A 17,284-nucleotide genomic window follows, 5' to 3' on the forward strand; every position below is an offset into this window, starting at 1 on the left:
CGCCTGGCATTCACTCCAAAGAGTTCCATTTTAGTCTCATCAGATCAGAGAATTTTGTTTCTTATGGTCTGAGAGTCCTTCAGATGCCTTTTGGCAAATTCCAGATAAGAAGCGGCTTCCGTCTGGCCACTCTACCATACAGGCCTGATTGGTGGATTGCTGCACAGATGGTTGTTCTTCTGTAAGATTCCCCTCTCTCCACAAAAAAACGCTGGAGCTCAGACAGGGTGACCCTCGGGTTACTGATCACCTCCCTGACTAAGGCCCTTCTCCCCTAATCACTCAGCTTAGATGACCGGAAGAGTCCTGGTGGTTCCAAACATCTTTCACTTACTGATGATGGAGGCCACTGTGCTTATTGGAACTTTCAGAGCAGCAGAAATCCCAGAGACACAAACCACAGCTAATAACAGTGTTGTTTACACGTTTATTACAATTTACATAACAAATTCTGTGGATGGAAAAGTATTGTGAATAACATTAATGTAAACATATAGAGGTACACTTTCGCATGTGGAGATGTAGGGCATATTTTTTGTGTGTTCTAGCCCTCATCGGAACACTCCTTCACATGCACGAGCATCACCAGCTGAACACAGAGCTTGTAGGTATAAGCTCACAGCGTTTTATCGTAAGCATTTTATCGATAATTTTTTTCGAAGGAACATAAAACGTTATCTGACTTACAACTAGCAGCTTAAAGTGTCTGGAAAAGGATTCAAATGCATTTATTTTTATAAACAGCTTAGATGTGTTTGCGTCAGAAGGTTCTGATTGGCTGGATTACGTCATCGGTTTCTAGTTGTGCTCCAGCAATTTTTCTTTTGCATTAACACAGAGCAGCATTCCGGGATATTACCGGTAATGTTACAACTTCTCCTTCCAGGAAATTGGCATAACGAATTTTCAAAAAGGGCCTGTTCACGCATGATCTCTGAAAAGTCTGTATGTATGAAAGAGTCTTATCTTTCTATTAGCTTGTGAAAAATCATACAAATAAGGCACTAATTCGCCAAAATGCAAATTCTTAGGAGTTAATTTTGCTTTATAATTTTACTTTATGGTTAATATTGTTAAAATGGCATGATTTAGCTACTTTGTGCCTACTATTTTCTGCAGTTGAGATGTATTCTGTGGTTGTGATTATTTTTTTGAATGTCAACTTTATACCTTTATACTGTGCAAGTTATCTTTCTTTATCCATCTATATATCTGTTATATCTGTGTAGCTTCGGTTGAGTTACTGTATGTATATTTCTGTTTGCATTGATGCAGCTCAGCTCGGGTTTTCGCTTGGTAGTGTAGTTGTGGTCTCATATAGCGTGTTCTATCGTGATTTAACTCTAGAGTAGATGGCAGTGATTGCTGAGACAGGCTTTCTCTCTCTTATCTCCAAAAACACTGAGTTGTTTGTGCTTTACAGCTCAACAGGAGGTCCGCCCAAACCCCTCGCACTATCTCCAAAACCGCCCATTGTCCAGATCCCCGTCTCCATAGGGAACTAATGCTCCTCACTCTCAGCTCCTTCTGTCATACACACACTCCTGCAAATGAGAGGAGGATATGCAAAACTGTCACTCAGCAAATAGCTCTCAATTAGTCCCCGATTAGGTGAATCCATGAATGATAATCAGGCCTTCAAAAAAGTGTGTTATCTAGGCAGTCTCAAAGCACATGTCCAGCCTTTCGTTTGAGACTAAAACGTTCACTTAGGAGGTTGTCAGGTTTGTTTGAAGGCTGCGTGTATGTTTAGTTGAACAGAAATTGCTTTTCTTCTATCTACTTTGTGATACAATATTGCATGTATTTTTTTCACCTTACATAACATTTATTTAGCAGTTTATTCCTTGCATTTTACAGACAAACAATGCCATATGAACTAGTCCTATTCACTCATTGATATGGCATCTGCCTCAGAAATACGAAACATTTTGTTTCTCATATTTTCATTTTGGTGGCTTAATGTGAAGCGTTTTCCACATATGAGGTCGGGAGGACAACAAAAACCTTAATCATCTAAGATCAGCATCCTTCTGACAGCCAATTTTCAACTGAGGTTAAAGTTGTTGGAATATACAGAGTTGCGACTGAGTTTTTCTGATAGTTTATATTTATTTGATTTGAATCCTTCATGTAAGTTTTTGAACCTCATCTAGGTTCACTTTATCAGTGTCAAAATTGGATTTGAAAAATGTTTTATGTTATGAACATCACTGTTATGGTCGACTTAGACCATATAATGGAGCATTTTCCAAAATGTACTAGCTGCACCAGAGTATTTGCTGCTTAAATGAGTGTTTTTAAAAGAAGTCTCTTAAGCTTTTCGAGGCTGCCTTTGTTCAAAATGCAATAAAACAGTTCATTCATTCATTCATTTCTTCAATCATTCAGACATTTTCCTTCGGCTTGGTCCTTTTATTCATCAGGGGTCGCCACAGAGGAATGAACTGCCACATTATCCAGCATATGTTTTACACAGCGGATGCCCTACCAGCTGCAACCCAGTACTGGGAAACATCCAGACAAACTCATTCACAAACATACACTATTAGTATGCACTAAAGGACAATTTAGTCAATTCACCTATATCACGTCTTTGAAATGTTAGGGAACCTGGAGCACCCGTAGGAAACTCATGGAAATACAGGGAGAACATGCAAACTCCACACAGAAATGCCAACTGACCCAGCTGGGACTCGAAACAGCGACCATCTTGCTATGAGGCGACAGTGCTAACCACTGAGCCACTATGTCACCCAATAATTTAATATTGAAAAAAATAAATAAATACGTGCTTAGGTATTTCTTGCACAGTGTTTATTGTTGTTGTTGTTGTTGTTTAAACTCAGTTGCATTTAGAACTTTACTAGTGTTAAATTTGGAGTTTAAGTGAACTTACTGAACTACACTTTAAGTGTCATTCACAGTTTGTCTTGTTAGAACTACATTAATTACACCCAGAGTCTCTCTGTTACTCTCTAATAAGCTGAAGAGACCTTTGCCTATAAAGAGAATGTGTGCCATGAACCCACAGTGTGAGACATGACATCTATTCCCTTCGTTTCGCATCTCTCTCTCTCTCTTTTTTTTTTTTTTTTTAGTCTTCAAAGCAGTAAACATCTCCTCTCGATTTCCTTCCAGGTTGATTTGCTGATTCCTGGCCTTGATGCTCTGATGTCTGCTGGCCCTTGACCTTCATCCATGGATTAGTTCTTTTACGCTTGAGGCAGATCTGACTGACCAGATGGTATCCCTATGTGTGACTTCTTGCAGGTCAGGTGAGTGATGGCCCTGTTTGAAATGACATTTAGTTACTTCGTTTGGCCGGGGATGTTAGACAGATTAACCTCAGTAACTGGAGATCATGAATGGCATGTAATGTTACTCATGTATCACAGATATATAGCTACAAAAAAGTGTGCTGAATTAAAATAACGATCCAGAAATAGCCATATATGCAGTCGGTTGAGACAATAACAATTGAAATGTTCAAATTCGACTGTAACGTATAGCCAAAAACTGGCAAACCTATGCGAGGATCCACATTGTGTTTGTGTTAGTGTGTCAGTGTGTACAAGACATATTTTCATCGCTCCAAGGCTTAACGGCGTCATCCAATCAATGACAGGCACTGTCTAGATTAACCAATCAGCATGCAATTCGTTGTATAGAATCAAAGGCACAGCACTCCTATGATATTAAAATGCACTCCCGTCTTTGTTCATACCAAGCCAAACCAAGAGAGAGAAAGGAGGAGGGTGAGGGGAGAATATGAAAAAACACAACAACACTCCACCCCAAAAACGAGAAAAAAAAAAAAACTTTTTTGTATTCTTCCCCATATGTCTCTGCGGGTGGGCACGCAATGACTCCCCGCTTCTCGCTTTGAAATCTCTGCCACTTCAGCTGCCTCCTTGAGCTTTTGTCAGCTTGAGACGCTGAACCTCAATGAAGTAGGGCATCTAGAGTACAGTCTACAATTCTTGCTGCCGCCATCTTGGCCCCTGTCATTTCCTGTACTTGTTTGTCCCAGTTTCCAGTGTTACATTGTTATATATCCAGGTTTTTAACCCACTCCAGTTGTTCATCCTAGCGTGCACAAAACCCCTTTAAATCTCACTTTGTGCTGCTTTGTTTAAATAATGGAAGTTTCAACATCACTTTTCCCTCATCCATTGACCTCTCAGGACATCTTTTTTTTGTAGTAATAGTACATATTGTTAGACTTTTCCTTCGCATTTAAAAAGAAAGCGGTTTCAGTGGGATTTTGGATTGTTTTCCCTTGATTGAAATGGCTAGAGTTCTTCTTTCTCTTTTTCTGTATGGAGTGGAGATATTATTGGGCAAATTGCACGGCTTTCATGCAGATAAATGGGCGTTCGATAAAAGCAGCAGTGTTTTTTGAAGCGGCCAGAGAGCTGGGCTGCGTTGGGTGATAACTTCATCGCAGCGTGGGGTCAGGGGCAGGAAGAGAAGCCCGGCTGAAAGGGGATTAAGAGGAGCCAGCGAAGAGCTTCGGACTCGGACCACCTGCTGGGGAGCCCAGGCCTGGTCCGCGCCTAATGTTTCTGATCAGCTATGCCATTGTCTGTGTTCCCCTTTTTCTTTCCTCCCCTCACTAGAAAGAATAGGACAGCCTCCCTATTTCACTGAACACAGATTTGGTGTCGGTCCTTTATTTTGTTGCCATCTACGTTCCATGTTTTACCTATAAGCTCAAGGATCTGTACTCTACTGTTCTGTGCTCTTGTTTAGGTGCGACATGATGGAAGCATGCAAAAGGAATTGTTCACCTACAATTTCTGTCACAGTTTCTACCTTTCATGTAAAAAACTTGACTTTCCCTCTTGTATAGAGCACAGAACAGGTTTCACCCGTAACAGATCTCTCTTTTAAACTACTATTTTATCCAAGATGCTTTACAATGATATATTTGTGCATAAACGTTACATTAGTCAGTACTAAAAAAGTTCAAATGGAACTTAACTAACAAATAAGCTGTATAAATGAAAACAGTATTGTTTAAATCTAGAAAAAAAATATTGTCCAGACTTACTGATATACATCGTCATCTTAAAATTATAAGGTTGTATCTGACATTTTTGTCAACATTGATTTATCCACATATTCTTATTAAATGACAACTTATTTACATTATGTGATGTTTTTGTATAGTATTTTCATATTTCAAGACTTTTTATTTAAAAAGCAAAAATGGTTTATCTACAAAGTTGAACTCTAGCTTGGCTCTATAAGATTCTTTCTGTGAGCCAATCAGCATTTTTAATGCACGTAAGAGGACCAATCAGAATCAGCTTTCTTTGCCATTTTGCCGGACTGCTCCATTGACAGACCAGAAGGACAAAAATCACACAACTCAGTTGACTAAATAATGTCGCACCACACTATTTTGAGATGTGTGTAAATGTGATGCTTTAGAAGCATTTTTAGACACTGAGATCTTACATTTTATATTGTTGAAAAAGAAACGAATATTAAAAAAATTCTATATTGAATGGGAAATATTTGCATTTGTGTATATATGATAAGTGTAACATTTTTTTTTGTGTTTATTAAACTCATTTGATCATTGTCTGTTTTCATTTAAAGTCTTTAAATGTAAAATGATTCCTTAAAGGGCTGATTCCTTAAATGATTCCTTCTTTCTTTCTTTCTTTCTTTCTTTCTTTCTTTCTTTCTTTCTTTCTTTCTTTCTTTCTTTTTCTTTCTTTCTTTCTTTCTTTCTTTCTTTCTTTCTTTCTTTCTTTCTATTATGTTATTATAACCTATAGAAGTAACCTATAAGTAAGTCCTAAAATGTATTTGTTTTAGTCAAGTAATTTCAGTGAACGTTATTTACCAAACTAGTTTGAATGATTTCTTTATTCATTTTGACTAATAATGCCAGTCTATGATACTGGCAATGTTTTTAACCCGGTCTAGAGGGCACTAAACTGGTATATGTAAAAACAAATTGTGAAAAACTGTTTGCACAAACAACCTAATTGATCTTTTGTTGTTGTTGTTTTTTTTTTTTTTTTGAGAAGGACACTCTTAAATAGTGACTTACTATACAGTCTCTTTTCTGTTCTGAGCTTTTGAATGACCACATCTGAAAAAGAAAATGCTGCTATATTGTTGATGATAAATGTAATATTAATCTAATCAGTAGAAACCAAGATTTAAAAACAGGAAATATGGTCCACACAGAAAGACATTTTCTCTGATCCAGCAGTAAACCAAAAAACACACATAGATTAGATTTGGCTTTAGAATTCATTCTTCATTTTAGATAGATAGATAGATAGATAGATAGATAGATAGATAGATAGATAGATAGATAGATAGATAGATAGATAGATAGATAGATAGATAGATGGATGGATGGATGGATGGATGGATGGACGGACGGACGGACGGACGGACGGACGGACGGACGGACGGACGGACGGACGGACGGACGGACGGACGGATGGATGGACATATATAGTAAAAATGCAGTTCATCCCTTTCAGGGTTATGTTTAGATTAGGGTATAGAAATATAATTAGCTTATAATAAAATCGATTACATCAAAATGTAAAATCACTGTAAGTGTCTAAATGTGTGTGTGCATAGGCATCACGTAAATTTAAGGCAAAAGAGAACTTCCTCTGCTTCACTTTCTGTGACCTAATGTAACTCTCTCTTTGTTCTCAAAGGTAACTAATGGAGAATCATGATGAGGGAGCATCCACTCATCAGTGTCTATGGTCATTTTTTATTCATCTTATATATTCACACATTAGCTGCAGGGGCTTCTCGGAATTTTTTATTTTCTCATTTTCTAAGGTGTCCTTTTATCAATGCCAAAGAATATAAAAAGATCATAAAAAATTCATTTATACACACAAAAAAAGCACCTTTTCCTACAAGCTTTACATGTGTCCGATGTGTTAAACAGACACTGCAGTAAAAAAATATTTCCCTGCAATCAACATGTCTATGCATAGAATATTTCCCCGCACCATTTTTCATGGCTGTGGGCTGAAACAGCTGTAGTTAGATGCATGAATACTGATAGGGCCAATCGTGCAGAGTGCAGTGCAGGTGTGCAGGTGAACGCTCTGTTTGGCAGTTGCCTGACATGTTTCTTCTCTTTAGCATGTGGAGTGCAGACAAGCTCATGAATAACGGGTCTGATGAATGGTCTGAGCAGCCTTAGCACTAACTTTTACAGCACCTGCTTCTGTGTTGCACCCCACAATGAAGTGTGAGTGTGTGTGTGCGCGCTTGACACAAACTTAGCAGAATAGCTATTGTGTGTGCACTGACAGCTGTGTGCAGTGTTTTAGACAAATAATTCATCCGGGCTTGATGAAAAACAGCAGCTTTTATGTTTTGCGTTAGGCGATGTGCTGGTTTTCTCATCAGCAACAAACAGCTATGGGGTAAATGTGAGAGAATTCACATTTTCTTTGGATTTAAAAACATATATACAGTTGAAGTCAGAATTATTAGCCCCCATGTTTTTTCCCCCTAATTTCTGTTTAATGGAGAGAAGATTTTTTCAACACATTTATAAACATAATAGTTTTAATATTTCATTTCTAATAATTAATTTATTTTATCTTTGCCATGATGACAGTAAATAATATTTTGCTAGGTATTTTCCAGACACTTCTATACAGCTTAAAGTGAAATTCAAAGACTTAACTTGGTTAATAAGGTAAACTAGGCAGGTTAGGGTAATTAGGCAAGTTACTGTATAACGTTGGTTTGTTCTGTAGACAGTCAGAAAAAAATAGCTCGAAGGGGCTAATAATTTTGACCTTAAAATAGCTCATAGAAAATTGAAAACTGCTTTTATTCTAGCTGAAATAAAACAAATAAGACTTTCTCTAGAAGAATAAATATTATCAGACATGCTGTGAAAATTCCCTTGCTCTGTTAAACATCATTTGAGTTTTGCTCTGCAAACTATTGGCTTTATTTGTTCTACATTTAAAATGTAGTGAATTGGTTAAATAGCATAAAGCATATATTTTGGTCAGACATGTTTAGATAAATTTTTATACACGATATTCGTGTTTTACCTTAGTAAGAACTCTAAAAGACAATATTTTTTATTAGAAAAGGGGAATAATTAATATCAGACTTGTCTAGAATAAAAGAAATGTTACATTTTACTCCAATACACACTGTACAAAATATTATTTCTTATTGCATTTTTATTTTTTTTGGGGTCCAATTAACTTCTCTAGTCATTTCAACTTAGACCAAACAAATTGTATAACAAAAACAGCTTAACTTAATTTGATTAACCTATTTTAAAATAAGTTACATAAAGTAACAAAAAATGTTGTCATGTCTTTTTGTCAGATATTTTTAGTGTTGTAAATTCATAGAAATCAAGAATGTTCAAGTAGTTTCTTTCTTATTTCTTTTTATTTTTTGGCCAATGATGTATTTAGGTCATGTTTACTATGATGCAAAACACTTATTATCCCATAAACCACAAGAAAATCAATATTTGTTAGATGAAATATACATACATCTCTAATAATCAATGACCCTTCTGTCAGAATATTAGAGTATCATTCTCAGTCCAAAGGCTTCTGGATTATTAATGTACATGTTTTCACGTGTGCTGCTGGTTTGGCCTTCAAACATTTGTCTCTTTTCAATTGCAAACTGAACATAAGGAGATACCAACAGCATTGCAGAGCAATAACAGGATGTGACTCCATAAGAATGGATTCTAAAGGATGGCTGTCCAAGCATATCATGAGTTCCCAGGCATGTCTTTAAGTATTTTTTAAAGCAGCCAACATCATGTTCTGGAACAATCCCTCTCTTTCTTTCTCTCTCCTCTCGTAACGGCTGTGGTCGGCCGCTCTTGGCCCGTGCCAACTACCAATAACCATATTCCAGGAAAGAGCTCCACATGTTCAATTATATAATTACATCATCTCAGATTTAGACAGATGTCCCATAATACGTTTCAAATGCAATCAGCCGCACTCGTTCCCCACATAATGCATTTGGAGAAGAAAAATGATGTCCGCTGAGCATAAAACAGATCATATTTGTTGTGTTGGTGCTTCTGTTGCGTGCACTATTGATATTGTTATTATTAGTATCACCGCAAGCTCCATTTAGTATTTTTGATAGTAACATCAATGCGCTCTTGGTGACTGCTTAAAATAGGCCCTTTGATTACAGCAGCATATATGGAAATATGCGCCGGACAATAAACACACCCACAGACAACTAATTGCCTAACTAGAGATGTCACATAATAGGATGAGGATTTTAAAATGAAAATCCGCAGCGATCAAACTCTCTACCTCGAGTCTTACTGTTATCCTCCAGCCTCAGTCCTCGACTTCTCTTTCCCGCTCAAATCCCGACAGTTTTAAACCATATCTCCTCTCATTGTTCGGCAGACAGCGCTCAAATCCCTTGGGCTTTGAGTCCAGTCCAGAGAACTTAGAATGAGTAATTGTTTACTTTAGAGACAAAGCTGAACTGTAGTTGCAGTTTAGCAGTGGATAAAGAGAAGCACTTTTTTATTTGATATCTTTGTCAGCGGTTAAGATGCCGTTTTGGCCACACAAAAGCTATGGGCAGAGGTTGTAAAAGTAGGAATATTGGCTCAATTATTTGAGATAGTGTTTTAAAAAGGGTTTAGAGCTGTATATTAGTGGTATAATTGCATGCATACACTCAAAAAAAAATGTATTATTTAAAATGAGCTGAAACAACACAATTCTTGAGATTTGTCTTGGGACAACTTAATTATTTTTGTTCTCAATGTACTTACTTATTAATAGTTTATTTTATTATTTAGTGTTTGGACGACATGAATGAACTGTGTGGAACCCTACTGTACATTTTTAGTGTACATACAGGTAAAGTCAGAATTATTAGCCCCCCTGAATTATTAGTCTCCCTTTTTATTTTTTTCCTCAATTTCTGTTTAACCAAGAAAATATTTTTTCAACACATTTCTAAACATAATAGTTTTAATAACTCATTTCTAATAACTGATTTATTTTATCTTTGCTATGATGACAGTGAATAATATTAGACTAGATATTTTTCACGACACTTCTATACAGCTTAAAGTGACATTTAAAGGCTTAACTAGGTTAATTATGTTAACTAGGCAGGTAAGGGTAATTAGGCAAGTTATTGTATAAGGATGGTTTGTTCTGTAGACTATCGAAAAAAATACATATAGCTTAAAAGGGCTAATAATTTTGACCTCAAAATGTTTTTTAAAAAACTAATAACTGCTTTTATTCTAGCTGAAATAAAGCAAATAAGACTTTCTCCTGAGGAAAATATATCATCAGATATATTGAGACACTCCTTGCTCTGTTAAACATAATTTGGGAAATAATTAAAAAAGAAAAAAAAAATCAAAGGGGGGCTAATAATTCTAACTTCAATATATGTGTAAAAAAACAGCAGACTACTTAAAAAATTCTCAATTTCACTGGATGTATTATTCATTCATTCATTTTCTTTTCGGCTTAGTCTCTTTATTAATCTGGGGTCACCACAGTGGAATGAACCGCCAACTTATCCAGCATGTTTTACGCTGTGGATGATCTTCCAGCTGCAACCTGTCTCTGGGAAACATCCATACACACTCATTCACACTCATACGCTACGGACAAATAAGCCTTCCCAATTCACCTGTACCGCATGTCTTTAGACTGTGGGGCAAACCGGAGCACCCGGAGGAAACCCACACGAATGCAGAAAGAACATGCAAACTATGCACAGAAACGGCAACTGACCCCTGGATGTATTACTATTTAGTAAATTGTTAATGTTTGTTTTATTCTTTTAATGTCTGATAAATTTTTTTTCCTATTTAAAAATAAAATATTGTCGTTTAGAGCTTTTTTCTTTCAGGAAATGAGTCAGAGTAACAAATGTTTTTCATTTGTTGTAATTGATTTCTTAACTTTCTAAAATAAAAAAAATGTCTTTGTGCTAAAACATAACATTTGTTTTTTTTATATAAAAAAATCTCTAAATTTATTAAACTAAATTAAACATTTAATTACAAAGAAATGCAGTTAGTTGTTTGAGGAATGAAACAAAATGCTATTTTACTTTAGATCAAAAAGTTAAAAATAAATTATGCTCACTTCATTTTTTTAATTATTATTTTATGATCAGGTCGATACAGGTTCAATGTGGTTGTGTGAAATGTGGCTCAGCTTATACATATTTATTTTATTTACTTATTTATTTTAGTCTATAAAAGCTGTACAACTGAGCATAAACACAAACAAATTCATTTAAATAGCATTATTCTTTTAAAGGCCAGTGTTTTGTGCTCCACTGATGACAGATAAGAAGGAATTGAAATATGAATGAGACTTTATTAACATGCGCCACTCGGATCAAAACAGCGTCTTGACAGGTTGAAGATAACAACATTGATGAGCAGTTGAATGACCGCTGCATTTTTTTAACATAGTAATAATCATAAAATGGAGTTGCTGAATTTTGTGATCAACTCAGTGGAATGGAAATGGTGGTAAAATGTTTGAAAGGTGACCTTTACAGATGAGGCTCTTAGGACAGACCAGAACAAAGCGTCCGTTCTATTCGTAAATCCATCTCCATTTGTCACATCCAAAACCTAGAAAATCGAAAGAAAGACAAAAAAAAAAGGCTATTTCGTTAAAGATAGATCTTCCTAAGCAAGCGATGGCATATACAGCTCACCTGCACCTCCCATTGAGCATGAATCTGATAACTCCACATGCTAATCATAACATCCGGCCCCTGCTGCGAATATCACCGCTGACCACGGCGTTGACGTTTCCCCCCCTTCTCGCTCTTTTACAACACACACTCCAGTGGTCAATTACACCCTCAAGGCAGCTCTGTAAATACTAATCATTTCCTCATGAAGACAAAAACTGTCCGCTTCGGTTAGCTGTCACTTTGGGTCCACAACTGATCACACGGGTTGTTTCTCTAAAGGTGTTGAGTTATGAAAACCACATGCAAAGCTGTTCCACATGGGACAGAGGGAGTGAGTCACGTTACAGACATGACGGGATGTGAGCCGAACAGCTTGAGTCAGAGAAATGTTGTGTAATGAGATAAGATCGACTTTTTTTAAGAACGAAAAATCAGTAAAAACAAACTCTCAGATAAATACAGTGGATCTATAAGAGGCCCAAATATCCTCAGGGAGTGAGCAGATCTCAGTCAATGTTTCGTGAAACTGCCTTGTAAGCAGATGCTGTTTTGTTACCGTGGAACTTAATGTTTTGGGGCTTGCTTTACATATGAACAAAATAGTAAATGAGTTTTTTTGTCTGTTTGCTTAGATATGTGAAGCTGCATGCATACACTGAATTGATGTATTATATTAATAATTTTAAAATAAAATTAAGTTATTACAAAACATTCAATTTAAAAATACAAGTATTCAAATGTGTGTTTCTTCTCAAAATTGTCAGTCAAACTCTCACTTGGTGGTCTTGGACTTGTCTACATACAGACTGATGCCAGCAGATAAAACAATGCATGGCAATTATTTTAAGAGGGGAAAGATTATAGTGATTTTTTTTATCAATTAGGTAATAGTTCATAAATGCTCATAATGCCTTAGATTATGTGCCACCTAAAAAGCAAAATGTTATTTCAGTCTAACAGTGTTTGAATCTTTATTATATCATTAAATGAGGCATAGAAGATTAAATCTAAAGATTTTTTGCATATGTTTGGAATTTTTTTTTTTTTCAGCCAAATATAACAAACAGAACAGAGCACATTAGATGTTGGATATCTGTTAAATTCACATCATGCAATGTTAATTTCCTATCAACCAAGGAAGTTTGAATCATCAGGTCTTCGCAGAATATTTATTAAGACAGATGAAAAACAAGCGTGGGAAAAGGGAATTTAATAAAGGCCAATGCCAATAATTAAACTAAAAATAATTTAAAAATTAACTTAAAGGAAAATCTGTAATGTAATATTAATATTATTTACAGTACATGTGCATTCCATCTGCTTCTGTGCATTCAAATTTTCTGTGTTGCTGAGATTTCCAATTAATCCAGGCAGTGTTTTTTTCCTATCCAGATCCAGTCAGATGTTCTAGCATTACTGTATCCTATTTCCAACAGATGTATACACTGGATGAGCACTTAGCCTACAGTCTCAAATATTACAGTGCTTTTTTTTTCTTTTTATCAATTAGGTAATAGTTTATAAATGGTCATATTGCCTCAGTTTATGCCCCACCTAAAAGCAAAATGTTATTTCAGTCTAACAGTTTTGAATCTGTGTTTTATTATTAAATGAGACATGGCAGATTAAAACTAATGATTAAAAAAAAAAATGTACCGAATGTTTTTGGGCATGATTTGCATATGAATTAAGTAAACTAGGTTATGTGATTAGATATGTGAAATTGCAAACATTGTATTGAATTATTATTTATGATTTTAACTTAAAAATAAAAGTATTGGAAAGCATTAAATAAAAAGAATACAGTTATTCATTCAATCATTCCTTTTCTTTTCGACTTTATTAATCTGGGGTCGCCACAGCGGAATGAACCGCCAACTTATCCAGCATATGTTTTGCACAGCAGATTCCCTTCCAGCTGCAACCCAACACTGGGAAACACCCAAACACACTTATTCACACATATGCGCTATGGCCAATTTTAGCTTACCCAATTCACCAATACCACATGTCTTTGAACTGTGGGTGAAACAGGAGGAAACCCACAGGATTACGGGGAGAACATGCAAACTCCACACATGCCAACTAACGCAGCCGAAGCTCAAACCAGCGACCTTCTTGCTGTAAGCCGATCGTGCTACCCACTGCTCCACCGTGACACCAAAAAATACATGTTTACAATTATGACAACTTATTTTATCATTAGAAATACTAACACTGTATACTGGTAGCTTGGGTTGTCTGAACTACTGTAAGCACTGTACAATATGTGCACAAACATTTGAATACAACAAACTTTTATTTAACAATTATTTTGTGAGCAAGACATGATGAAATCGATTTTTAAAAATCCTAACATGCAATGCACATATTTATTTTGACTTTTAATCATTTGTATGATTACTAAACATTGTGCTTGTAGATTAAATCTAGCATTTTCATAGGCGTGTTTCTCCTTAAATGAATAATTAAATAAATAAAAATAAGTAATTTATTCAAATTACAAATGGATTTCATCTATACAGAAACTGTTCAAAGAGTTTGCTTTATAATCAATGAAGCTGATATACTGTAAGTATAGCCGCAAGCTCACTTACTGAGTCAAAGCTTGTGTTATAATATAAAACTGCCTATACAACACATAAAATCTCATAGTCTGTGCTTATTGTTTACTTTGCTTAAGTCTGTCACAAAACACTAGAATGCTTTTATAATGACAACATAATACACACTGTGTTTTAATTCTGTTATATATTACAAGGGCGTAGATTTAGAGTGGACGGTGGGTACGTGTCCCCACCAATATCCACAAACTACCGAAATTACCCCACCAATAATTTAATTCACTTAAAAACATCTCGCTGTCAGTATAAACTTATACATGCTGAAAGGGTTAAATCACGTTATCTCCTCGAGTCGCACCGCCCCCAAATACATATGAACATTGTGATTGGCTGTGCCTTACCCTGCTGTCATGCGAGTGGCTGCTTTCAGATCATAGTTTCAGATATAAACAGCGCCAAAACAACTGCGCGCCATGCGCAGGGGGAATTTCCCGATGTGTGAGGTGTGTGCCTTGCACAAGTGAGGATGGAGGTAGCAAGAAGAGGTGGACATAAAGAGCTATTATATATATAAATAAAAACAATATTCATTTTTGGCGGGGGTGACTCGTCCCCTGTCCCCACCAATGTCAAGCGCAAACCTACGCCCTTGATATATTATATTGAATTAAATGGATTGTATTTGTTTATAAACACAATATTTAAAGCACATAAAACTCATATACAAATATTTTTCTATGGTCTCCCTGGGTTTAAGTCCAGATTGCATTGTGTCCCACTTTGCTTTTTTTCCTCTTTACCTACACTTTTATGTCAGCTCTATGTCCTATAAAGTAAAGGCTAAAAGCACATAAATTAAAAGAAAAAGCAAAAAGACCGAGAGAGATTTCTCCGGTGACTTTACATTAGTGTTGTTTGATAGCAGATGAGCGAGTTGTCCCTATTCAGAGTTGAATTTAAATTTACCAGCACCCTAATAATAGGCTTTCAGCGGGTAATATTCATCCTCTGTTAGACATAAGTAGGCCCAATATACGCAGTAAACGAAAGGCTCTTCCTAGCATCTTAAAACTAGGTCGAAAGTCAGCTCTGTCACAGGAGACTGAGAATGGTATTAACATAATGAGACATATCACGTCAGCAGGTGGCAGATTGCATCTTTCATTCGTGGGCATGTAGCTTTGAAAGGTCATCCAGAGCCCAGTCACCAAGAACCTCTCAGGGTTCCTGCAAGATCCCATGAAGGCCAGATTTGCGGTTAGAAATCCACTGCTTTTAGTCAGACGAGCACTCATGTAGACCTGTTCCAGGCATGCACCAATCAACCAGCCGGAATTCGGAATTAAATGGTTTTTGCTTTAAACTAGCACACACACACACACACACACACAAAGGTTTGTTTTGTTTTGTATACAGTAGCTTTTGACTTGCATGCAGGGTTTTACAGAGAGGTTTAAAACTTGATCACTTCTGAAGGATGTAAAAAACAAGATGTTTGGGTTGTCAGCCCTTTGAATGGTTGGAAATAGCTCTGTTCTGTATCATTAAATAATTATATTAGTAAAAAAAAAAAAACTGATATAGATGTATAGGTGACCTTTCTTATGATGGTTTACACCAGTGGTCTCCAAACTTGTTCCTGGAGGGCCGGTGTCCTGCAGATTTTAGTTCCAACCCTAATCAAACACACCTGAACAAGCTAATCAAGGTCTTACTAGGTATACTTGAAACATTCAGGCAGGTGTGTTGAGGCAAGTTAGAGCAAAACCCTGCAGGGACACCGGCCCTCCAGGACCGAGATTGGTGACCCCTGGTTTACACCATTGTGAATGCACGATTGTGCCCAGCAGTCTGTGGGAAAATTATCAGTTGGCATTCTGAACACCTGCAGATCTAGACCACAGACAGACACTGTGCATACTCACAAGACATCTTTCTTGTAAAATAGATATTTTTTTCCACATATAGTAGCCTAAAAGTAAATTCACATTTAACTCATTGTTTGTATTTTAATAGACACATATGTTCACACATGGAAGGTAAACAGTAAGTTATTAAGTGCAGTCTTTCACTACAGAGTGTTCGTGGGGTCTTAAAAAGACTTAAAATGTCTTAAATTTTAAATACTAAATTTCAGGCCTTAAAAAGTCTTCAACTCACTGAAATATTCTCTTGTAAGTCTAAAAATCCTAATAAACAGGGCTTAATTTTCTTTTGGTTCAGTAAAGCAGTGGTTCCAAAACTCGGTCCTGGAGGGCCGGTGTCCTCCATAGTTTAGCTCCAACTTTCTTCAAAACACTTGCCTGAAGATTTTAATATACCTTTGAAGAGCTTGATTAGCTGGTTCAGGTGTGTTTATTTGGGGTTAAAACATGCAGGACACTGGCCCTCCAGGACCAAATTTGGGCACCCTTGCTTTAAAGCTACCCAATTGATCCAATACCTATCCAATCACCAACAATACAAAACTTTTAGCAAAACTCTATCTATAACCAATATTATAACAGTCTGTTGTGCATACATTCAGTTTATTGAAGTTTTTAAAGAGTTTTTTTTTTTAACCCTCTACCGCATGGTGTTGCCATAAGGCAACATGATATTTATGTTCATTTCCCTGCCACTGTTTCTTTAAGACCGATGTTCTATTTTATTTATTTATTTATTTATTTATTTATTTTATTTATTTTTTTATTTTTTGTTATAAAGAGAAGACCTTTTAGCCAGTGAAGTGTCAATAAAAACAAAGGATCAAATTATGTCAGAGCCACAAAAAAATCTGAAACATCACCTCCAGTAAGTTATGATGACATATTTAATTAGTTTTTTGTAAGTTGATCAAATGTATGTGTTTCCAAATGGCAACACTGTGGAACAAGCAATATTGCAATGGGTTAGCTAGCTAGCAAGGTCAGCTGTGACCTTTTAAAGTTTAACAATAACAACATGAATGATTGTATTATAATGTTGATTAATTGTATGTTCATGGCATCTGCATTAGTTTTAAT

At 36.1% G+C, this 17,284-nt stretch overlaps 1 protein-coding gene across 1 annotated transcript in view; it reads left to right on the forward strand.

The window, feature by feature from the left end:
- Window positions 1-3,141: 3,141 nt before the first annotated feature.
- Window positions 3,142-17,284, forward strand: part of tenm3 (teneurin transmembrane protein 3) — a 421,902-nt gene continuing 407,759 nt past the window's right edge. Inside the window, exon 1 of the mRNA XM_068221974.2 lies at window positions 3,142-3,278. The gene's annotated coding sequence lies outside the window, so the exon portion shown is untranslated. The remainder of the gene's footprint in view (window positions 3,279-17,284) is intronic.

Source organism: Danio rerio, chromosome 1, assembly GCF_049306965.1.
Source record: "Danio rerio strain Tuebingen ecotype United States chromosome 1, GRCz12tu, whole genome shotgun sequence".
Classification (NCBI taxonomy): domain Eukaryota; kingdom Metazoa; phylum Chordata; class Actinopteri; order Cypriniformes; family Danionidae; genus Danio; species Danio rerio.